This window comes from Symsagittifera roscoffensis, chromosome 8 (genome assembly GCF_963678635.1).
Source record: "Symsagittifera roscoffensis chromosome 8, txSymRosc1.1, whole genome shotgun sequence".
NCBI lineage: Eukaryota > Metazoa > Xenacoelomorpha > Acoela > Convolutidae > Symsagittifera > Symsagittifera roscoffensis.
This window is the reverse complement of record NC_087069.1, coordinates 1843448-1867846: the sequence shown is the minus strand read 5'-3', so window position 1 is coordinate 1867846 and position 24399 is coordinate 1843448. Positions and strand designations below refer to the sequence as shown.

Here is a 24399-nt window from a genome sequence, read left to right as displayed (position 1 = left end):
TCTGGATCCTGATGTGTTTCTCGGTCCAGCCCACGCTGCTTCCAGTCTACCAACAAGGAGTGGATTGCGATCTCTGACACATCGGAATTGGAAGTTGTTTCAGACGTGTTGTCCCAGGACTGGGGTCCCGAGTCAACACTTGAGTCAACTGATTCTCCAACATCATATCCCAAGTTGTCTGAGATGTTTCTCGACTCCCCGGACAAAACTCTGTCCATTGGTCGCTTTGAACCCGACTCCCCGGACAGAATTCTGCCCCTAGGTGGTCTAGTCAACCTCTCCCCGGACAAGTTGTCCTGCACGGGCTCACAGGTGTCTGTCTCCTCAGACAAGTCGTCCTTGACTGGCTCGAAGGTGTCAGACTCCCCGGACATTGTCTCGTCCACGGACGAACAATCTGGGCTTGGCTCGTATTCCTCCTTTGCATCCGTGAAGTGCACTCTCCTCGTGAAGCTAGCTTTCGACCTGATCCTGACTTCCTCAGTAGCTTGGTTTTGATTCGATGTTCCATATTCAGAGAACGAAGTTCTCAACAATACTTCTTTCGGCATCGAGGTCACCAGCTGGTTGACGATCGACCTGCAATCCCGTTCAACGCCTCGGCTGCGAATGGACACTGGCCTCTTCTCTGTTCTCTCGGTGACAGTCAACCTCTGCATGGTCTCCATCCATTCACGATCATGCCTATCCACTTCCCTATCCAACAAGTCACGGAGTTTTCCCATGACGTCCGGCGCCACGTTCACCGTCTTATTCAATAAAGCGATGCTGTTTATACCCAGCCTGGTCAGTTCTTGCTGTACCAAGTTGGATCGGACTAGCAGGTCCAACGGAAAAGGCTCGCCTCTGGCTAAAAGCTTTATCTCCGCGGCCGTCTCCACTGGAAGGTCAGGGTGTCCAGGTATAGGATGTCCTGACTTGTCTAACCACCTAGTAAGTGGCAGCTTGTCGTAGGTTTCTTTGTCCAGAAAGGAAAACCCGTCCTTGATCTCTGATTGGTTAGCCTGCTTCTCCTCGAGGCGCTCATAAAATTCTGTCTTTTTACTGAGGCTATCTGCGTTCTGGTGCTTGTCACGGGTACGGTGCTCTATGATCATGTGGTATCCATCCAGGCGCACAATCCAACGACCAATATAGCTTTGGTCCATCGAATAGGTTTTCAGCCAGGCAAGGGCACGATTATCCACACGTAACTTGAAGGGAGCACTCCCCAAGTAGGCCCTGTATTTTTCCACGAAAGTGATCACCGCAAACATCTCCGCTTTTGGTGCGCCGTACTTCATTTCAGTATCACTCAGGACTTTACTCCCGTAGGCTATCGGACGAAGAACCGTTCTCCCGTTCCACTCCTGCTCCTGGTGAAGTATGCCCGATATCGCAACCACTGATGCATCCGTGTCCAGCACGAACATTCCCTTCTCTGTTGGCATGCCGAGGACCGGTGCCTCGCAAAGTTCACGCTTGATGTTTTCAAATGAAACTTGTGCCTCATCAGTCCAGGTGAACTTTTTGCCCTTGTTTCTCATCAGCTTCTGCATGGGGTATATCTTGTCAGCATACCCCTTGATGAACTCTCGATAATAATTTGCGAATCCCAGAAAACTCATCAGCTGTGTATCTGTCTTAGGTGCCTTCCAGGTCAGCACTGCTTCAACCGCTTCGGGATCTGGTCTCACTCCATTTTTGTCAACCAGGCGGCCCAGATACTTTATGGAATCCCTGAGGATTTCACACTTAGAGGGTTTGCATTTCAGACCCGCCTGCTTCATGCAAGAAAACACCTCCTCCAACCTTTCTATGTGGTCTTCTAAGGTTGGTGTTGCAATCACGACATCATCGACATAACACATAATGAGATTCCCGTATTTCTTAGTGACGCTCGTGAGTGCCTGGGCCATCAGTCGCTGGAATGTGGCCGTCGCGTTGCACAATCCGAATGGCATCCTCTTCCACTGGAACATTCCCAGCTCACACGCGAAACCTGTTTTCTCTCGATCTTGCTTTCTGAGTGGCACTTGCCAGAATGCGGAGCCCAAATCCAACGTCGTGAAGAACTTAGCGTCTCCCAGCTTGGATAGGCTCTCATCGATGCGGGGAATCGGGTATGCGTCCTTTATAGTCACTGCGTTCAGATAACGGAAATCACAACAAAACCTGAGTTGCCCCCCTTTCTTTTTCGCCATGACCACGCCACAAGCCCATGGGGACTTCGACGGCTCAATCATGTCGTACTCCATTAACATTTCAATTTCCTTCCTACACGCTTCTGACTTATTTGGGGTCATTCTTCTCGCCCCTTCCCTATGAGGTACCGAGCCCTCTTCTATCTCAATCTCGTGCTCTACAAAATTGCAACAACCTATATCGGCCTTATGCTTTGAAAAAACGTCTGCGTTCCGATCTAGCACCGCCCTGAGCGAATCTAGTTCCTTGTCAGATATTTTACCCTTCAGATGTTCTATCTCAGGTAGGACAGGCCTATTCGCTGCTAACTCTGCTTCCGTCGGCCTCTCAGGAAAGTTGGAACAACTAGACAGCCCATCATCTGTTTCCGACTTCATTGAAAACAATTTCCTAGAAGATTTCAATTCAATTACTCTTTTCATTATACATTCTTGGTTCGCATGTAATGGACATTTAGTTACGTCAAACTTCTTCAAGTTCTCCACACTAAGAAAGTCTGTGTTCAGAGGCAAAGCGTAGCCAAGTTTCTTTCCCCTCTGTATTGTCACTGTTGTTGCTTCTGTGTTCAATAACACACTCACACACAGTCCGCTCTGAGTGAGTGAGAAGCTTCTTCCTAAAATAGCCGAGCTTTTACTGTTTGGATTTGGTACCAGACACACCTGTCTGTCATTGCTGAGTTCATTCAAGTTCCTCATCCTAAACGTCGCTACTACGGCTTGGTTCGGTTTTAATCTAACTTTTCGATCCAGAAAAATCGGCACCTTGGCCTGATTAATTAAAATCTTATTAAGGGGTCTTTTCTCATACTTTCTTTCAGGATCCTTGATCCTAATCAATCCGTCATTGAGATCGATCGTGACGTCAAAGTTGCGAACGAAATCCCTTCCTAGGATGAACTGGTCGGATTCATCCAAATTCTCTACTACTAGGAAGCTCATCCAAAGATGTCTCCCTCCGAGCTGCAGTGAGATGATCGGAGTTCGTCCGGCGACATAGATCACTCCCTGATTGGCAGCTGCCAACCTGATTTTTGTCGGTATGAGATCCGACCTATCAAAACCCATGTCGGTCCAAGTATTGACTGGCATGACACTAACTACTGCTCCCGTGTCTAGCAGTCCCTTTACTGAAAGTTGTCTGCCTTGCACGTCCAGAACGTGTGCGGCCAGATCTGCCTCGCAACCAATATGCACAGCATCTTGTTCGAGCATCGCGTTGTGTCCGATTCGTCTGACCTTCAGCTCCTCTTGAACAATGTATATCCGGCCAACCTGATCGTTCGCATCAGTTATGTGAGCTTTCGTGTAGATATTGATGTCATCCACGTTCATCAGAATCGGGTAAGGGCCATGGACATCGATATAATGTCCGTCCACTTTCATCAGCCTCGGACCTCCCGTTGTGAGCAGCGCTCGCACTGCCCTGGAGTCCAGTTTGGGATCCTTCTCCTTCAGGTAGTCGGCATAGATGTCCAGGTGGACCAGTGTAATCTCGGATGGCTCGCTCAGGTTCTTGACCACCTGGTGCCCTGCGACTGAGATGATAGACATTATTTTGGTCCCTGCCTTCGTCATGCCGAAAGTCTTGCCAGATATAACGTTCAGTTTTAGTCCCTGTTTCTTGGGCTCTTTTTCATCTTCTGCTCTTGTCGTCTTACTCAGGACATTAAGACTTTCCCGAAGATCTGTGCTCTCCAGCTCCGACCTTACCCATTGCTCCACTTCTTTCGTGGCAAGGTCCTGTTTGACATTCTGCAGCGCTGTCCTTGCCGCCAGGCCGTAATCCACCTTGAGTGGACTAGACGACTCTGCTTCGAGGTTCGAGGCTACCACCTCTTCAGGCCATGTTTTAACCTTTTTGGTCGCAAAGGTGCTCGGTGTCGTTTCCTTTCTCCGAGATTCAGCCTCGTTCATCAGACGTGCTCGACTGGCCTTGACACCCGAAAGCGCCTCTTCGTGGCGGGGATGTTTCGCGTCCGCTACTGCGTCCCAAAATTGAGTACAATCCGACTTGAAGTGTCCCTCCAAATTACAGAAGAAACACCTCGGACCATATTTCATGATGAGCCCCCTGACGTACTCCTCATGATCCTCGTCGGTCGCGTCGGCGTCCTCAAGAAAGTGGCCTATGGCCTTCATGTTCTGTTTGTATGCAGAACACGCAGAAACGTGATGGTCCATCGAACCACAATTCGCGCACGACCTCCTCTTGTCCATGTCATCGCGAGGTTTGTACCAACTGGAATTCGCACCAGTGTTTGTCCCGCTATAGTTGCCATAATTGCTGTAACGGTTTTGCGCCCTCGGTTTTATGAGTAAATACTCGCGTGACTTCATACGCAAGTCGTCGGGCGTGGGTACCTGGTCAAGCGACAGGGTGAAGTGAGTGGCCAACATCGTCTTCAGCTCCTCACTCCTTACTCCATTCATAAACTTCGAAGCAATCGCCAAGTTTCGCTCGGATATTCTCTCATCCGGGTTGCTTCTCCTCCTGAGCAATTCAAGGTCGTCCAAGAATTTATCGATTGATTCTTCATCTCTCTGACGCCTCTTCTCGAACTTCACCATGGCCTGGTGCCCTTGTACTCCAGAGCCGAAACGATTCAGCAGGATGTCGAATATCTTGCGAGCGCTGTCTCTCTCATTGGCTCTTTTCGCCATTACACAATTTAATGCAGTAACCTCCAGGTTGCTCGTCAGCGCGCTGCACTCTTGTTTCTTGGAGAGATTCTCTTCCTCAAAGTGTAACTTCATCACCTCTATCCAAGTATCAATGCAGCCGTCTGACTCGTCTTTATATGACTTCGGCTTTTTCAGAGTTCTTCTTGACCTCTCTCCTCTCTCGGTTGACTTCGAGAGCTTGGTGATGAATGTTTCAAGAGATCTGTTCAGAGGCTCAAACATCGAGGCATACATCGTTGTGTCTTGCGAGACTGTAGTCAGATCTGGTACTGAACTGACTTGTGGCACGGTTGGCAATCTTGTCTCCGGGGTGGCATCTGCCTCCGGCGGTACTGGATTCGTCCAGCCAGGCCTCTGCGGGGCTGCCCTTGGCCGCTCCTTGTTTCTATGTTCGTAGTTCGTTCTCGAGCCCTGCTGGGCTCTGGCACTGTTGCCCGTACCATCTCCAACATTCGCATGGCTTGAGCGCTCCCTTGAGTTGGAATGCTCCTGCCAACTACTCCCACCATTCAGGATCGCGTCAAGCTTCCGCATCATCAAGTCAGATTTGGCGTCTAACCTCTTCTCCAGGCCAGTCATCGTTTGGGCGTAGGTATTATCATGATCATTCAATAATCGCTCGATCTCTCTTGTCATCCTTGCCTCTCTTTCCTCTGACTCTTTGTTTGCCTGTGCCAGGCTCTCAGCCAGGCATTGATCGGTGTTATGAATCAATTGAGCCTGATCAAACCTCGCCTGCGACTTCACGTGCGTTAGCTCGTCTCTCAGATTCTCTTGACCCTTGTGAGCTCTCTCATCCACCTGATCTATTCTTTTAGTCATGTCCCGTCTCAGTTCATCCAGACCATTCATTACGCCAGCGAACATGTCACTTATGTCGCCAGTGGCCCCAAATGACGGGGTTAGTCCCAGCGAAGAAGAGGTCAACGGCGGCTGCAGCCTGGTGCTTGATGACGCACCGCCTCTTAGCTTGCTCATCGACGTCATTAATCTGTCGAAGGTTGACGACGCTCCCATCGTTATCCCATCTGACATGGGCATGGTCGGCGAGGTTGATGACGCCTTCCTGCTCATATCATTCCTTGGGCACGGTGTGAAGTTCACATCCGGATGGGTTATCTCCGGGTAGTCATCACTGGAAGTCAAACCTAGAGTTGGTAGTGACGCCATGCGTTCGTCGTACAAGGACTTCCAACTCTTCTTGGCCTTCGTGAACGTCTGCTCTTCACCCGGACTCATACTCGACATCATCGCGTTGTTACTCTGTTTGGCCAAGGATGAGTGTGCACTTGTCAGATGTGAAGGTTCCTTTCTCCATTTATAGCTCTTAGTCTCTGATTTGAACATTCCTCTGTACAACACTTCCTCCCGAGGTTCGACCTCGGGACGCTCCGAGGTCTCCTCTGTCCTCTCGGCTTCCTCCCGTTCGAGGACCTCGTCTGGCTCAAAGTCGGGTCGAATGAGCGTTCGCTCCCCTTCGTCAAAGGGATCCACCGGCGTTTCGCTCGCAGGCTCGGCCTCGGCGCTCCGCCCTTGATTGCCATCAAGGTTTTTCTCGCTCCTTAGTTTCATTTCGATCACTGAAAGATCAGGTTGACCTTTAGTCGATTCGTCTTCAGCAAACGCGTCGGAAGCGCTGCTAAACGAGGTTTGGCTACGCCTAGTTCTAAACTTCCGCGTGCTTCCCTTGCTTAGCCTGGGAATTTTAGTAGTGGATCCTAACGAGTCCCTGCGCTGCATAGTTTTATACAAAATGAAAATATTCGTAATTTGATGGCAACGCAAACGCACCACAAACAAGTTTTAGTTGAATCACTTAACGCTGCCTACTCGATTCCGTCAGTATCAAAATGTCTCTTCGATCTCTCACGACTAAACTAGTAACTCAGCTAAAGTTACACACAGGGTCTACCCAGTATTGATATAATGCTAACTCAACCCGGTTGTATAATATAACAGTAACACTAAGTTTCCACAAGATATAATCGGTACACAAAACACAATCGATAATCAGATAAGAATATCCTACAGGTGACAGCGACCTTTTGTCAGTATCAATTTATCGCCACACAATTTATCAAGTCACTGCTTTGTTAAAATTAAACAATCTTCGATAAAAAGCAGTGATGATTCAGAAATAGATAAATAAAACTTAGTCTTAAAGAAAAAGACTTCCCCCAATCGGAACGATCCGAAAGAACGAAGCCCAGGACACAGTCTTCTCAAGTGGGTGTGTATTTGCCTAATACACCCACCGAGGTCTTCTTTTGGGTGTCCTACTAAGTAGCTCAAGGCAACCTCTTGGTCGAAAATTCGTCAAGTCTATGAAAAAGCTCTCCCACACTCGGACTGCTCCAAGTGCACGAGAGTAGGGAACAATTTTTCTTCTCAAGTGGGTGTGTATTTGCTTAATACACCCACCGAGGTCTTCCTTTATTTGTTCCCGGATTGCCCGAACTTTCCTATTAAGTAGCTCAAGGCAACCACTCAACCAAAATCACAATCAAAAAAAATCTTGTTCGGGTACTTCTAATACACCCAATATAGAATCCAAAGTTGATCACGAATTTCCGGGTCAGAATGGGTTTTTATGACCCTGATAAGCACGCCTAATATCCTAATATGATCCTAATTAAATGGATATTTTCCGTTTCCCAAATTGCCACAGAAGGTCTACTCAAGTCTCTTACAAGGAGGGTCGCTAGAAGGTTTAAGACACTCCGGAGGGTTACCTCGGAGGGTACTTCAATCACTCAAGTTACTTAGGAGGGTATCTTAATCACCCAAGTTACTTCGGAGGGTCCCCCTAAATTTACTAAGGAGGGTCAATAAGATGCTTAATACGCTCCGGAGGGTCACTTCGGAGGGTACCTCCAAAATTTTCAAATTTTCTGATCTCACTTGGAAGGTTCTCCTACTAGCTTCAAAAAGCGTCAAAATAAGCTAAGGGTTCTAGGGGGAGCTGTTTCAACTTCTTAGGGTGATCTCGTGGAAATTTTCCACTAAGGAGGGTTGCTAAAGGGTTTAGCTGACTCCGGAGGGTCACTTCGGAGGGTTCCCCCAAAATCAAGAAAAAGGGTTAAATCACCGCAGTAAAGCCTCTGAAAGCGGTCTACCTGACTTAAAACTAGGTTGGCTGACACGGTCAACCTTCCCAGTTGAATAAAAAGATGTTTTGATAAAATTTTCTGCCGCTCGGAGGGTTGCCCGTTACTTGGACCCTCCGAACCAACAAATTCTAAAGAATTTTTCTTTTCCGAAATAATCAACCCAAAAACGGTTGCGATTCGGAAAAGTGGTCAAAAACGTCGACTTATGGTACCAAAATTATCCCGATCGGATAACTAGTCTTTGAGAAATCGCCAAAAACGCGTTCGTCAAAATGGCCTTTTTCACCACCTGTATAGGATCTGAAAGACTTTTTTCGCAATTCCGGTCGAAAGTGCCTAAAAATACTTGAAATGAGCGTAGTAGCCCTGTACGGCACTGGAATAATGCAAAAAACCGGACCAAAATTGGTTTAAAAACAAAAATTTGGCCAAAAACTATCAAATTTGGACCCTCCGATTCCTTCCTTTTCCAAACCTTAAGTCGTTAGCTCTATCCACGGAGCTACTCGGAGGGTTACCCAAAAATTTCTCTAGTAACCGAGCACGTTATGCTAGCACGCTCCTAACGCAAAAAATTTTATTGCTCGAACTCTAAAAACTCAAAAACTCGATCCCCAAAACAGATTGACAAAATACAGAAAATTATCAAAATTTTGGTCGAAAAATTCTCGTTTTTCTAACTTCCACTGAATCTTTGCTCACGCGGTTTCTTTAATAAAGGGGATCGAACTACGGGGCTACTCTCTATATAAAAGCTTTTTGCCTATCGGAAAAGCTCGGATATCCGAAATTTTGGGGGTCTACAGTTTGGTCGAAAATTGGTAATTTTCGACAAAAAAATGGGTGTTTCTTGGGTCTAAATAGGAGATAAGTAATATATAGTAAGGACAATAATCTATAAATAGTCGTTAATAAATAGTACTACAACCTCCTTTGCACCAAAATATCCGAATTAAGACCCTTAACTCGGAAATTTGTAATCGATGGAGGGTACAATCGGACCGCGCCAATCGTGCCCCCCACCACTTAAGTTTTAAGGAAATAATACCCGAACGATACTAAAATTGCTTCAACGATACCCAACAGTCGTTGCGGATGTTGTCCTTGATGTCCCTGTTGAGTGTGGAACACGTTGATCAGCCTGCCATTCTACCCTCCGGTCACCGGCAAAATCACCATTAACGTGCTTAAACACTCAAATTACACTCGAGGGAGGGTACCCAACCCTTCACCAAAACACACAATCTCTCTATCAGAAACGATATAAATCAATCTGAAACAACAACAAATAGGAAGGTCAGATCACATCTCGTCCGGAAATAACATATAAACTGTCACTTTATGTTTTTTACTGTTTTTGGTCTTTTTTGGATTTTTTTACTGTTTTTTGTACTTTTTTGTTTTTAAATAAATTTGTTTTTGGCTTTTTCTTGGTTATACACTATTTTTGTTTGGTTTTACGCTTTCTCTTTAATTGTTTTTGGTCCTGGGACCTCAGGACAAGCGGGCTCTAGATTTCCCACCTAACCCTCCGGCCCCCGGAATTTTCGGTGTTAACTAAGTTAAAAAGCTAAATTGCACTAGACGGAGGGTACGCACCTTCCCCCTAGTACAACAACGGTCATTAAGGCCTCTAACTCGGGCTTACGCCCGGAGCGGAGGGTACGTCGCTGAAACGCTTGCTGATCATGATGGTTTCATGCCTTTAACAGGCCCACCCAGGAGCGCCATAAAAACGTCTATGTAACATTCGCCCAAATATCACACAGCGACGGAGCGTAGAAAAAGTACCTATTAACGACTGGCAGGCGTCAGTTACCTTAATTCTACTCGTTTTTCACCGTCTCGACCTTGCCAGTTGATTTTCTGGTCTGTCTAGGGCAAAGTAAAAAGTTACCATTTTTAGGCCATCAGTCAAACGACTTTTGATCAGCTTTCGTTTATATGCGAACACAACCACATAGCTGAGTCTCGGATCCTCAGACTTTGTGATTGTCATTAAAAACACGGCTCGAACAACCTATTTTATTATTTTTTGTGTGACAGTTTTATATTAAATCCATTGGAGATGGATTGACCCTTTCCTTTTTCTATCTACTCATGCTCTGAAATATTAAATAATAACGGTGTTTATTAAGATCTAGGACATTACAGCAGCTGTTATAGTCAGTTTTCACAGTCCTTTCACATATAACAGTCTCTGGGGGACCAAGCATCCGCTCCCGTGATTTTCTTGAGATAACACTCTTATCTCCTATATTTCGTGTCCCGGGAGGGTTCCGTGGTATTTCTCTTCCCCCCACTGAAGCCTCCGTCTCCACAAATATCTGTCGCTAAGGTCCTTATCGTGTGTTCTTGCCACGATAAGAGGCTCCGTGTTTTTCTGTCTCTGATACAACTGTTCTTCACAATCTATATCGTGGTTCTGATTTTCGTCTTTTTTATTCAAAATGGCCGTCTTTTTTCTATTTCTCAGAAATGTTCTTCTTCCAATCGAAATTTTAAAAATAAAAATTCTAGAACATTCTGACCCTCCGTCGCAACACTTTTTTGTTCATAAGGCCTTTAGTCACTTTTTTTTTCTGTCGCGGGAAGGTTATGCTGTGTCATCTGGCAGAATGGCACAAGGTGTCGTGGTTCTAAAACAGACGGAATGTGAGTAGATGATAGACTCTGCTTTATAAGGGCATTCAGGTTTGAATGCCTAGAGAATCTCCCTGCACTTTTGAGGCAAGAAAGACCATGCCAACCATCCTCGGTAACGTCTTTTCCGCACACGCATTTATGCCGTTTGCATATTTTTGATCCTAATCGAAGTCCTATCGCAATTCTGAGTTGTTGGTTCGACAGTTTTAACCTTAAATTTTTGCACGGGATGACGTTCAACCATTGGGAGCCAAGTCTATCTTGGAACGCGTTGAACCTTTTTACGTCCGTTGGTTCGAGTCGTAAAATCAAGTCTGCAATTTCGCTGTCAAAAATTGGCTCCGTCCAATTTTTTTGGATTTCATTTTCCGGAGCCATTTCAATTTTTCCAAGGTCAAACCACCGTTTAAGCGCATCATCATAGGTTCCATCCACATGCTCCAAACCAAAGATTTCGCTCAAGGCATCTTTTGCTCCTACTGCTGAGGCTAAGAAAGCGGGTAAAGCGAGTAGACGAGCGGAAGAAACGCCCAAGCCACCTTTGGCTGCCGGGAGAACTGCTTGTAAAAACTGGTTATCATCCATTTTCACGTTAGTGACCTTGCATAACGAATTTCTTAGTAATTTATCGTAGCGTTCCAAAAAATCATTTTGCAAAAAACAAGGGCTTGTACGCAAAAAATATAGGAGTTTTGGCATGCTAAAGCAATTTTTCAGGAGGTAAAAACCATAATGGGCGTCTAGTTTGTCAATGACAACCGAGATTTTTTCAAGCTCCTTAATTTTTTCGTCGAGCAATTCTTTTCGGCAAAGTTCGCCGATTGGAGATCCTAAAATGGGGAGTACTTCTTTTGTTTTTATTTTTATTTTGGGGCATATTTTTCGAAATTGTGTTAAAATTGAATTATACTGTGTACTAGTAGTCGTTCCCAAAAAACAAAGTTCACACTTCTCAGTGTTTAAGCTCAGGCCGTAAATTTGTTCCGATTTCAGAATGCTTTTAAGGTCCCGGAGTACTACCTTATAGTCGTCGGCTAAATCCCCATCATCTAAATACCAGATGTTAATTTTCGACTCCAACTGTTTGACTAGTGTATGAATTGTTTCTGCAAAAAGGGGTGGGGCTTCAGGATCACCTTGCTGAGTTCCGTCTTCTGACATTATGACAGAGCTTCCGTAAAAAAGGTAACTAGGTTTACCATACGCGCAATGGGTGTAATTATACAATTCGGGGCGATTTGAATAGACATGATTCAGCATTGTTTCTCTGTTTAAAGAGTTAAAGGCATTCTTAAAATCTAGTTTTAAAAGAACAGTGCATTTTGGATTGTCGTCGCGTTCAATTAGGTTTCGAAACGAATGCGCAGCTATTTTTGCTCCTCGTTTGGTACCGCATCCTACCTGTACGTTTCCGAATAAATTTTGTCGCTCGGAGAGGGCCTTGCTTCCAGCGCATTTAGACGCGATACGGCCTATGGCAATCGGTCTCAACCCTTCGTCTATCTTTATGAGGGCGATAAGCTTTGCGCCTAAAAAGAAAGGTCTTAGTGGTTCGGGTATTTTGCCATCTCCAATGAGGTTTATCAGCTTAGTAAGCGATTTCAGAAAATTAAGTCCTGCACTGCCATTCGACTTACTAACAAGATCTTTAAAAATTTGAGGAACTATTTTATCAGGACCTGCTGCTGATCCGTTTGGAAAGGACATTATCGCTTTGTATAGGTCGAAATCGGTTACGAAAAAACTATCCAACTTTTCTGGATTTGGAGCTGCAAGTTTGGCTCGCTGCGGGTGCTTAGACAACAATTTTTGATAGTTATCAGTTGAAAAAGGAGCTATTTTGTCATCCGAAGCAGCAAGCCTTATTCCTCCCTTTACATTTCCATCATCGAGCTTACTACTTATTAACTTTATTCTCTGCTCGAGGTCACTCAGAGGCGGGCTTGAAACTTGGGGATGGGGTTTTGGAAGTGACACTCGGACATTTGAGATGGCTGTATTAACATAATTGTCTAGCACTAAATCATTACCTATTGTTGCTTTATTAACAGATTTTACATCAACGCATAAAGGACACTGAAACCATTGGGTTTTCTTAGAGTCGCTAAGAGAAATATTTACACAACTGATATGATACCAACTAGAACAACAATCACATCTAATCCAATTTATCAGTCCTGAATGTTTTAAGCAATCTTTGCTTGTGCACTCTTTGTTGTTTTTCCTCATCTTGACGCAGCATAAAGGTAAAAAAAAGAATTTTGACTGAACTTTAGGGGACTGAACTAACCCATGATAAGCGGTTAGTGGTAATTTTACAAATCAGCAAATAAAAAAAAGACAACTAAATTAATTTAAATTTTAAAATCGAATTATAAAAATCAAAAACAAGGAACAATCTCACCCGAGCTCAGTAGGTCCAGCGGCGCCCCACCAGACTCCTCAAGCCAGTTCCAGTTTCCCACCTCCCCACAGAAAGCCACTTGACAGACCTGTCTCTAAAATCCCTCAGAGGGCGCTCCACATACAGGCACAAACATCAAACATAACAAATCTATTTAATAAGTTCATCACAACAATTAGGTTAAAATTCATTGGTTACATCAAACAAAAACACAACATCAGAAAACAAGCAATAAACAAAACAAAACAAAACAAGTTCGGTTACAGTTCAGAAATTGGTTGATTAGAATATATGAAGTTACGGATACTAAAAAAACATCAGTTTTAAGAATTAAGAACGAGCTGGTATTTTAACTTTACAAACAATTTTATAGAGAGTCCAAACATACAGCGTATATACAGAGTATATACAGATTCTCTTTCAAACAATGTCTGGAAAATTAAACTAAATTAAAACATATAGAACTAGCAAAAACGGAAATCACGCCACATATTTGTATTTGTACATATTGGATTGTTTCTCAATTCACTCACGTAAAATTCTTTCAATTTTTTCTTGAATCCTGTTCTCGGTTTGTTTCGTTCTTTTGTTGAGCCTATAATTGGCAGTAGTAGTAGTAGTAGTAGTAGTAGTAGTAGTAGTAGTAGTAGTAGTAGTAGTAGTAGAATAGGCTTCAGAGCATTAGCTCTAGGGAATTTCACCCCTTTTACAGTCCATGTTTTATCTCAGTTTGTTGTAAACATTGCAGTTTCCACATCTGCAAAAGAGTTTCCATGTACATTTGTTGACTTCACTGTACTTTTTTTTGAAGTATTTCTGGTATATGTAGGTCAGAGTCGCTTTGCTTGGTCTAAGGCTAAAAGTTGGGCAGGCTCGGATAAGACAGTTGTATAGATGTTTCACTCGTCTGAAAAAATTGTCGTCCGTTCTTTGCAAGCGGCTTTTTGGGATTTGAAATTCGCCTCTTGATGACTGTCGGGTGATTTCGCATGATTCAGATGGTTTTCGTTCTATTTCTACATCGTAACGATTTTCAAGTAGGGCTATTAGTATTAAAATGTCGTGCATTTCCATGTATAGGTTCAAAGGAAGAAGGTTCAGGTCCTTCAGTCTTTCAGTATAAGTTTTGCTTGTCCCCAAAATCCATTTTGTTGCTAACTTTTGAACTAGTTCGAGTTGTTCCATGTTCGATCTGCTAGGAGTCCATGCTTGGGATGCGTATGTTAGTACGGGTACTACATACCCAGTATATGCGTTAAGCCTGGTGGTCACACTGCTTTTCATAGTCAGACTTCGTTTAATCTGGAAGAGAGCACTAGTTGCTTTGGATGTCCGACGAGAGCAATTTTCGTTCCATGTGAGCTTGTTGGACACAATCAGTCCTAGTTCACGCTGTGAGTTAACTGAGGAAAGATTTTTGTTCAGGAGACTAGCTTTTAAATCACCTTTGATGCCGAGGAGCGTTGATTTTTTGATGTTGGGTTGCATTTTGTTTTCATGTAGCCATTTCTCTATTTTTAGAGTTGCAGTGTCAAGGGAAGTTTGATTTAGTAGACTGGCCTTAAAGTCATCTGCGTACCCAAAACTGTCTGTGTCATTCATGGTTTCAGGTAGATCGTTTATGAAAAGTAAGATCAGCAGCGGTCCCAGAATTGAACCTTGCGGAACTCCACTGGTGACTTCTTTTAGGGTTGAGCTACAGTCTTCAATCTTAACGCATTGCTTTCTGTTGTTGAGGTATGAATATATCAGTGACAGCAATTTTCCGCCAATTCCAAAAATTTTGATCTTCGTAAGCAGAATATCATGAGGTACAGTGTCGAATGCCTTGGCAAAATCCAAGTATAGAACTGCAAGTTCTTGTTTATCCTGTTGATCGTTCAATTCGTATATTCGGTCAAGAACTAGAAGAAGTTGAATTGTGGAGGATCTACGCTTTCGAAATCCATGTTGACTTTCATGTAATCTGTATTTCACTTTAGTAAAGAGTTTGTCAAATATTGTTTTTTCAAGCAATTTTGAGCAGCAGCAGAGTAGGCTGATTGGTCTATAGCAACTGACATCGGTTTTACTTCCTTCCTTGAAAACAGGGTTACTTCACTAATTTTCCATATTTCAGGAAAAATTCCTTTGTTAAGGCAGGTTTGAAATATAAGGGTAAGTGATTTGCTTACAGTTTTGTGACATGATTTCAAAATGAGATTGCCAATGTTGTCGTGTCCCATTGATTTATTGACATTGAGTTGCTTCATTTTTTTGCTAACTTGACTTTGGTCAACAATAAATCTATTCAGCTCACTTTTTGGAAAGAGGATACCGGTTTGATGTTCTTTTGTTCCAAACACGCTGACGAAATAGTCATTGAATAATTCACATTTTTCTCTTTCATTTGATGATTCAGTGTTTCCGTATTTGACCGTCGAAGGAATTGTTGGGGTCTTGCGTATGAAATTAAAGTCTTTTTGAATTTTGCTGAAAGTTCTTCCTTCTAGGACGGTTTTTTCATATTCCGCTAGGTCATCCTCGGAAAACCTTTGAATATTTTTTTCAAGTTTTTTGATCTTTAATAGTCTTTCGAGACCTTGTTTTGGTTTTCTGTTCATTGTTTGAAGTTTTTGTGATGAGGTGGGAGGTGGCTGGCGTGATCCAGGGTTGTAACCTTGATCGATGCTCAGTTATTCTAGGTACAAACTTTTCGATTTTTTCCCACATCCATTCGTACCATTGTCGGATAATTTCGTTCACGTTACTGTAGCAGTACGGTATAAACGGTTCAGTTTCTATTGAAGAATTTAAGCTGTCCCAGTCTGCTCGTATGAACGCGGATGATTTGTTATTTTTGGAAGGTTAATGCAGCTAAAGGCGGCAATTGTGGTGTAGAGTGGTTTGTGGTCAGAGAACTGACTAGTTAGTTTATCTCGAATATTCCTGTCGATTTGACATTGTGAAATTAATTCTGGATTGTCGCAAAGCAGCACGTCTAGTTGAGTTGGTGCATGTTGTGAAAGATTTAATTCAACTAATCTGTCCAGTAGTTGACTCTCGTATATGTCAGATGAGGAGAGTGCTTCCCAGTATGTTTGTGAGATGTTGATGTCACCGGTGAGTATTAAGTCACAGAGGTCATTTTTGTTGGCTAGTTTGAGATTTGCCATTTCATTCATCAAAGTTAAGAAACTTTCAGTGGACCATTGGTATGTGCTAGGAGTGGGTGCATTATAAACACAGCTTAAGATAATTGATCTTTTATTGGAATGTATTTCTATGATGAGATAATCAGACTTGAGACTCTCAATGGAATGTAAGTCATGTGAGATTTCATTTTTGATGGCAATGAGTACACCTCCGTGCTTTGTTTTTCTGTTATCTGATGTTTCTCGGTCATTGCGATATACTTGATAGTTCTCTAGGAAGAGCGAAGCAGTTGTTACGTCTTTTGTGAGCCAGGTTTCACAGAGACAGATAATATCGTATTCTGAGTTTGCTATTGCGTTTGACAATTTCATTCTCCTGTTTATATCCAGGATACTTCTGGTGTTGAATGTCAACATTTTCATCTGTCTTAGTCATCCGGTAATGGCAACATCACCAGCTTGGTCTGCATTATTATCGGTTCCTGGGAAATTTTACTTTCTTCGTAAACAATCCATTTATCGTTTTCTTTCAATTCTAGTTTACGATTTCTGATTTTTATCTTGCTCGGGTCGTGATTTTTTACTATCAGTTCCCTCCTTTTCTTGAGACAGTTGTTTTCCTTTTCGGCATCCGCCTTGGATAACTCGGGACTGATGAAGACCCGAAGTTCCGAGAAGTCTTTTATAATGGAAGTCGATTTTAGGATCAAATTTTTACTTATGCTACTCTCGGTGTTGAACAGCAGGGTACGAGGCCATTATCGGGATTGAATTTTCCAATCCGAGTTGCCTTGTATAATTTTTGGTTGTCAATTTGGAGGAATGCAAGTATTCTGTCGATTGTCCCCAGATCTTCTTGCATTCGTTCAATGTCGCTTTTTTCTTTGCTTTCGGGAACACAGCGTATTCGGATACCAAGTTGAGCTTTTGGTACAGTTGGCGATTTAACCACTCTTCCTGGGTTTACGTTTCCCATAGCTGCTCGGAAATTGTTGGGTTTTTCTTTAAGTGTTTTCATATCGGCTTGTACTTGAGTGATGACAGTTCTGGATTGCTCCGTTTTTTCGGTGAGAACCTTCATTTGTAGTTGCAGGTTATCAAGTTGTTCGTCAAGTTTGTTACTTGTTGTAGTTTTGTTTTTGACAAGATCGTCACGTTTGGTTTTGCAGTCATTGCAGATGTCGAGGAGGTTATCATTCAGTTTGATGAGGACTTTGACTTCATCGTTAGTGAACATAGTGCATTCAGGGGATAGATGTAGGACCTTGTCACATGTATAACATGAGAACTTAGGTCCCATTTTGAGTTTTCTGTTACAGCTGTTGCAGTTTTCTCGCATTTTGATTAATGTTCGCTTGTAGTTTTTAAGGGTGTTTTCTTGAGATGATGTGATATACTTATAGAACAAATACTAGATCGAAGTAGTAATAGAGATAGAGATAGGATAAGTCTTAGAGTCTAAGACCTGGACAACAAAGTTCAGTTCTTAGTCAGGGGATATAAGACCGGGACAACAAAGTCCAGTTCTTAAATTGGGGAGAAAGGACCGTGACAATGAAGTCCAGTTCTTAAGAGGATATAACAAAGTACCAACGTAAAGACCGGGACAATGAAGTCCAGTTTTTTGTTTGTGTACAGTCGTTTAAGACTGGGACAATAATTTTGTGCCCAGGCTTCTACTACTACCACTACTAACCTATTCAGCGGGATTCTCCTTCTAGCCGTTGTTATTTTGCTTCCCGTTGCTTCTCGCGTTGCTTTTTTGATGGTTTCTGTTTTCGCCTTTTGCTTAGAAGAACGGACAGGTTGCAATCGTTGTTTATGATGATTTCAAGCGAGTGTATTCGAAAAAATCCGGCTGATGCAATTTCAGATAAGTGTCAACCAGTTCTTGATTTTGCTGTTTCTTGCGTGAGATCAGTTCTGTTGTTATTTCAATAACTGGTATTGATAGTTGGCGGAGGTCAGCAAGGACGTTTGTCGCTTCAATACTTTGACAATATACGATTCCACTGATTTGCCGTAGGGCTCGCAGTTCGTCAAGTAGTTCGCTCGGGGTTAAGGGGATGCGGCTGTCGTTGGGGTGGCTCGTTATAGTTTTGTTTATGACTTCGTGCCAAATGATGACTGAGTCTTCGAGGCTGATATCTAACAACAATTGTTAAACCGTTTTGTCTTGATTTTTGGCTTTTGGGTGTAGGCTTACACCACGGTCGCTGATTACGTATTTTCGCAAAAGGTCAGCTAGTTGGATGAGTTCCTGATCGTCACTGTTCTTCGGGTGAAGGGCGTGATATAGAGAACTTGCACCAATAATGTGGATTATTGAAATATGAGGCAACCCTGGCTACCTCGTAGAAACATATGACCTTTAAAGAACTATTTAATAAGTTTCCTATGTTCTCCTACAGCAACATCGGAAAACTGCAGAAGGTCCAAAACAGCGCCTTGAGACCAATTACCGGATGCCAGGCCATGACCCACATAGACCACCTTCACCAAGAAACATGTCCTCCCAGGTAGACAACACCTCAAAATGCGAACTATACAACATCATCTCGCCAACCACTTGCCAAATCATCCCGGATACGAACTCACAAAAGAATCCAAGAACCCACCAACATTAATGAAAGAAACCCTTCAAACACGCCATGAAGACAGATACATTGAACCTCTACTCGACAGCAACTTTGACCGAAAGGAAGTACAGAAACCTACAAAACACGATCCAAACCAATGAAGTACGCGACACCTCAGAAAACTACGAATACCCAGCCGTCCTCGGACACAATCCGCCAAAAATAGCTAAAGAAGAAACCGACTTACCAAGAACAACCAGAAGAACACTGGCACAGCTCAGATTCAGCTACTGAAAGTTCCTGAACTCGTAAATGAATAGAATAGAAGAAGAAGAAGAAGAAGAAGAAGAAAGAAAACCTGAATTACTATACAGTAAAAAGCCGAGGCATCAGTATAGCAAAGTGTAAATAATAAAGTTGGTTAAAATTCATTGGTTTTATCAAACAAAAACACAACATCAGAAAACAAGCAATAAACAAAACAAAGCAAAACAAGTTCGGTTACAGTTCAGAAATTGGTTGATTAGAATATATGAAGTTACGGATACTAAAAAAACATCAGTTTTAAGAATTAAGAACGAGCTGGTATTTTAACTTTACAAACAATTTTATAGATAGTCCAAACATACAGCGTATATACAGAGTATCTACAGATTCTCTTTCAAACAATGTCTGGAAAATTAAAGAAAATTAAAACATATAGAATTAGCAAAAACGGAAATCACGCCACGTATTTGTATTTGTACATATTGGGTTGTTTCTCAACTCACTCACGTAAAATTCTTTCAATTTTTTCTTGAATCCTGCTCTCGATTTTTCTAAATTGCGCAAAAATATGGGCAGTGAATTCCTTTTTTTAGAAGTCAAATGAAAAAATGATTTTTGTAGAGAAGCGGTTGAACAATGTTTGTCAAAAATAATTTGTTTCGTTCTTTTGTTGAGCCTATAATTGGCTGTCGGTAGTCTCAATGTATTTTGAAAAGCCTTCTTTTTGTTTGTAAGATATTGGTATAAGTATGTTATACACTTTAACTCAATTCTTTTCTCGATTCCAATGAACGATTTGCTAATGCGAAGAAGGGAAGAAGATTTAAATTTCGATCTGAAATATGTTCTTTTTAACGCCCAGTTCAACTGTTTCTCTAGAGATAGCATCAAAGTAGCATTAATTTGTTGTAAAAATATTGCTGAATAATCTAAATGTGATAAAACAAGACAATGAAGCAAGGCAACTAATGATAATGTCGGCAGTTGTTGCCCAATTGTATCTATAGTTTTAATTCCTTGTGCCATTTTTTGGAGAATTTTTTTGATTTGAGCATGAAAAGATAAACTTGAATCAAGAATAAGGCCTAAATATTTGCATTCTGATTTTTTGGCTACATAATGCCATTTAATTACTATTGTATCAGTATCTATCAGTATCTTCGAATTGCCCATGTTTTTAAAATTTTCTAGATCAATAAATTTGTTTCTTTTTTCTTCATCTTTGGTTGATACAGTTAAGTTATCGATTATTCGTTTAAAATAAGTAACATTTTCGATCAAGTCTTTATACAGCTCGTATTTCAATTCGTCGTTCAAATTTCGGACAGTTTCGAGAACAAACATGATGGCGATTAAAAGCGAAATTAAAAACAAGACATTAAAATGAACCGACTGATCGCTAGAAATTTAAATTGGTTGTGAATAAACGCGTCAGTAAGTGAACTCTTCCCGGACTGCCAGCAAACAAGCCACACGACGAACCATCTGTTTAACTTCACTTCAAAGCCAACAAAATTAACACCAGCCAATCTCTGGAAGCAACCAAAGAAGACAGCAATATTTCTGAACCTCCACACAACCCTTGACCCGACGACGAATAGATCCCCAAAAGGCAACAACAACAACAGCAAAGTTTTTGAACTCTATGCTACGTTCGAGCGAATGAGGCGGAGGGAGCTACCGATGAATGAGTATATTCCAGATTTCGGAAGGGAGTACAATCAGATCAAGATCCAGAGAATGGTCAACACGGAATCTGTTCTAGTGTGTAAATTATTGTTATCTGCTGATTTAGATGTCAAAGAACGACACTTACTATTGTGTGATACAAAAATATAGATTTTACACAGATGCGAAGCTGCACTGCGCATACAGAAAATGAGCCCTTCCGTCATGCGACGGTACGTTAACAGGTTGGATAGCGCCATACCAACGCTATTTGAATACATCGACAAAAATTTCTGAATAAATCAAGTCTATTTTAATGCATCGAGAGAATTGTCAATTAAAATCTACCCTCTTCGATTACAGCACAGATAGAATTGTCTATGTTGGATGTATTTTTAAGTATTTTGCACCCCCTAAAGCAGAGGATTGCACTTCTCAGAAGTGCAAAACTTATTTTTGTTCTTATATAGCTAATTGAGTCCGAGTATGATTCGTTCCGTTTTTCGCTTAGTTTCTCTGCTAATTTCTGGACGGTTTTTGTAGAGCCCGGTGCTGCTCCTCCGGTACACGCAAAAATTAGTGGAACAAAGCTGCTGTGTTCCTCATCCAGAATTCTTTGTTGGTATTTTAATGTTTCGACACTCTCTTGATATTTGCAGGCGTCAGATATACTTTTAGGGCAGGATTAAGCATGGGCGTTGAAAACTTTTACATCGAAAAAACTTGGGCTGAATCGACCTCCCCAGAGTCCATTTGCCTTGATGTCAAGTCGAGCGTCATCATCAGTAGTGGTTGTTTTGTTGTGAAAGATTTCGCCTTCCAACGATTGAAGTTTCGGCTCTATTTCAACATCAGGGCATACTTCGTCCAGGAGTGTCGCAAAGGTATCGCGAATTTCATTATGTCTTAGGTGAGTGTATCCACCTTTGGGACAGTGTAGGGAGTGGGTCAGTGTGAACGGTTGTCCACACGGGCATGTATGTGGGTTGTTTGGAGGTTCCCATCCATATCTCAGATGTAATCCATCTTTAAACTCTAATTTGATGAGAGAGAAATTGTAATTTTTAGGGGGAGAACGCTTAGCCAATTCGATGTTCCTTTCTGTGACGCTAGATTTATTGTCAGTTTTTCTCTGATGAGCAATTTCCCAAAATTTTAGCCTTTATTGAGAGTGTGATGTAATGTTTCTCAGTTTTGATGTTTGTATTTATCAGTGTTTGTTCCGTTTCATCTATTTCTGTATCACTGTTTTCTAACGGATCACAAATGGCTCGTGACCATTCATAATGTTTGGAAAAGTCCTTGTTACTGAGGAGGTCTAATCCTCCCATTCTTAGTGGTAGTGCAAAAATGTTGCGATCTTCATCGGTTATATGGCTTTTACCAGTAATACTAGGAAGTAACTGCTGTCTTACGTTTTTCTCAAATTCATCCATTTTCTTAAACGCTTCCGGAGTTGTTCTGGTTAGAAAACTTAATTTATTTTGAATTCCTTTTGTGTAACTGGAGTACGCATTTTGTGGTGATGTTTTTGCCATTTTGGAAAGCTTTTCAGTTAGGGTAGCTGTCTTTTCAATTTCGCTTTTGATGTACTTATCGCATGCTGATGGTGTTCCTATGACCGATCCAAGGACTCTAAAACCGTCTACCATTGTAATATTTGTGCCTTCGAATACTTTTATGGCGCTTTCACAATAGTTTTCCTTTACTATGAAAGCTGACACTTGGAAGGCTTCACATTGTACCCGAAAGCCTTTCCGTACACAACTAGGTTGTCCAGTATTGCACGGAGACTCTTACGATCACCTGCTGCGCTTCCATCATCTGCGTACCATTTTTGATTGACATTTGGTTTTTGCAGGAGCTCAATCAGTGGGATTATTCCAATTCCGTACATAGCCATTGCGAGGGGTTCACCTTGCGTTGTGCCTTCGGTAGATGTCAAAACCGTGTTTTTGACATATAAATTTGAGGGATGTTTATATGAGTTGGCCAGCGCATGATGTAGTGCCGGACAAAGGATTTGTACATTTTTTAGAGCAAGTTCTCGATTGAGCAAGTTGAAGGCGTTTTCTGCATCAATAAGTAGTATGGCTTCCGTTTCCGGTTTCTCAAACTCCTTCCTCAAGCTGTGGATAGCATATTCGATTCCACACTTCTGGCATAAGCAGAGTTGGAAGTTTTTTTCGAGATTTTTAAGGTCTGATTTTATACATTGGGTGATTTTTTTGCCAATTAATCTTCGCAGAACCTCGCCTATACCAATGGGCCGCACCCCTGAATTTTTGTCCAGAGGTATCAGGCGACACGAGTTCTAAGCTGTTAAGTTTTCATGGGGGACAACTTTACTTGCTATTGTACAGGATAGTTTAGCAATTGTTTTGCAAAGCTTAATTGATGTCTGGTTGAAGTGACTTAATATCCTTCTCCATTCGCACGCATCTAGCAACCAACATTTCAAAAATTAAAAAAAGAACGTTTGAATAAAATGCAAACAGCTCAGAATAATTCGGTTGGTTGACGAAGGTTCAGAATTGAGAAGTTGTAACATTCGCCCGGAAGTACATATCGACGGAAAATAAAGCTAGGTTATGAAACGACTGGCTAGCGTCTAAACACAGCTCAACATGCTTTTCACCGTCTCTGCCAAAGCCAGTTATTTGTGTGGTCCTTTTTAACATCGGGTCGACAAAAACCTTAGTGTTTCCGGCTTCGGCCAGAACGCTAAGATTAACTAAATTACATGCGAAAATAGTGAGCTCATGGCTGGGTCTCAGTATCCCCAGACCATGAGGTCACTCCTAAAAACAGGGCTAGTACTACTTATTATATTACTATTGTTTTTGCTCAGTAGATAATAATCATCATCTCAATCGAAGATGTATCAACCTTTCCCCTCAACTCCTAGCTTCTCATATTCTGATAAAAAATTTGCTAATAGTTAAATTCAACTCAAGACATTCCGGGAAGCTAAAAGTTTGTTAAAATAACGTTTAAGTTCTCTCCCGAGACCCTTCCGGATGTTTGAATTCGGACGAAGAGCTGTCTTGTCTCTTACCGGAAGGCTGGACACGTCGTCCCAACATGCTTCCTGGTTCTCGAGAATTGCTTTTTAACAATTGTAGCGGCACAATCGTTACAACTCGGAATGAACGTAAATTATTATCTTTTCTCAGTTTGTCGTTGTTTTTTGTCCGACTCTTCTGTATCTCAGAATATTGTTGTTCTGTGTTTTTTCAGTTTTCAATTGTCGCGAATTGTCGACGTCGCAACGTGTCTTTCTTTTACAACGAAATTTTATAAATTAACATGTCACACCGAATTGACCATTCCCAATTCGTCAAATTGATCGACTAACACCGTTAATGTGCTAAAACAGCCAATTTTCTCGCTCAGCTGCTATAATAAAAATTCGAATTAGAACTGCTTTTCGATACATTCTGGTCGAATGTCACAAATTCAGTGACTCTGCTAGACAAATTGCTAATGTACTGATTTGATAACGCTTACAAATCACCACCGTAAATAAGATACAATGGTGAAACTATCTTTCTTGATTATCATACACTCATACTTAGATCTTTTTGCTAAATTTTGATCAAAAACGTTGCTTCAGTCATTTTTACTTCTAGAGGTGTCATTTTTTTGCGCGTATTTGGTCTAGGGGTGGGAGTTCTTGCACGATCTCTTGAATCTTTTCCCCAATATCGGTTCCCTTCGTGT

The 24399-nt window shown here is 42.0% G+C and overlaps 1 protein-coding gene across 3 annotated transcripts in view; it reads right to left on the bottom strand.

Moving 5' to 3' along the window:
* LOC134853034 (uncharacterized) overlaps nt 1–24399 on the bottom strand; it is a 273968-nt gene that overhangs the window by 240579 nt on the left and 8990 nt on the right. The window contains exon 1 of one of the 3 annotated variants that reach the window (XM_063868961.1): nt 18545–18550. The exons of 1 other annotated variant lie outside the window; for it this stretch is intronic. The gene's annotated coding sequence lies outside the window, so the exon portion shown is untranslated. Of the gene's footprint in view, nt 1–13181; nt 13187–18544; nt 18551–24399 lie in introns of those variants that run through there. One more of the 3 variants, XM_063868959.1, reaches the window with a different exon arrangement.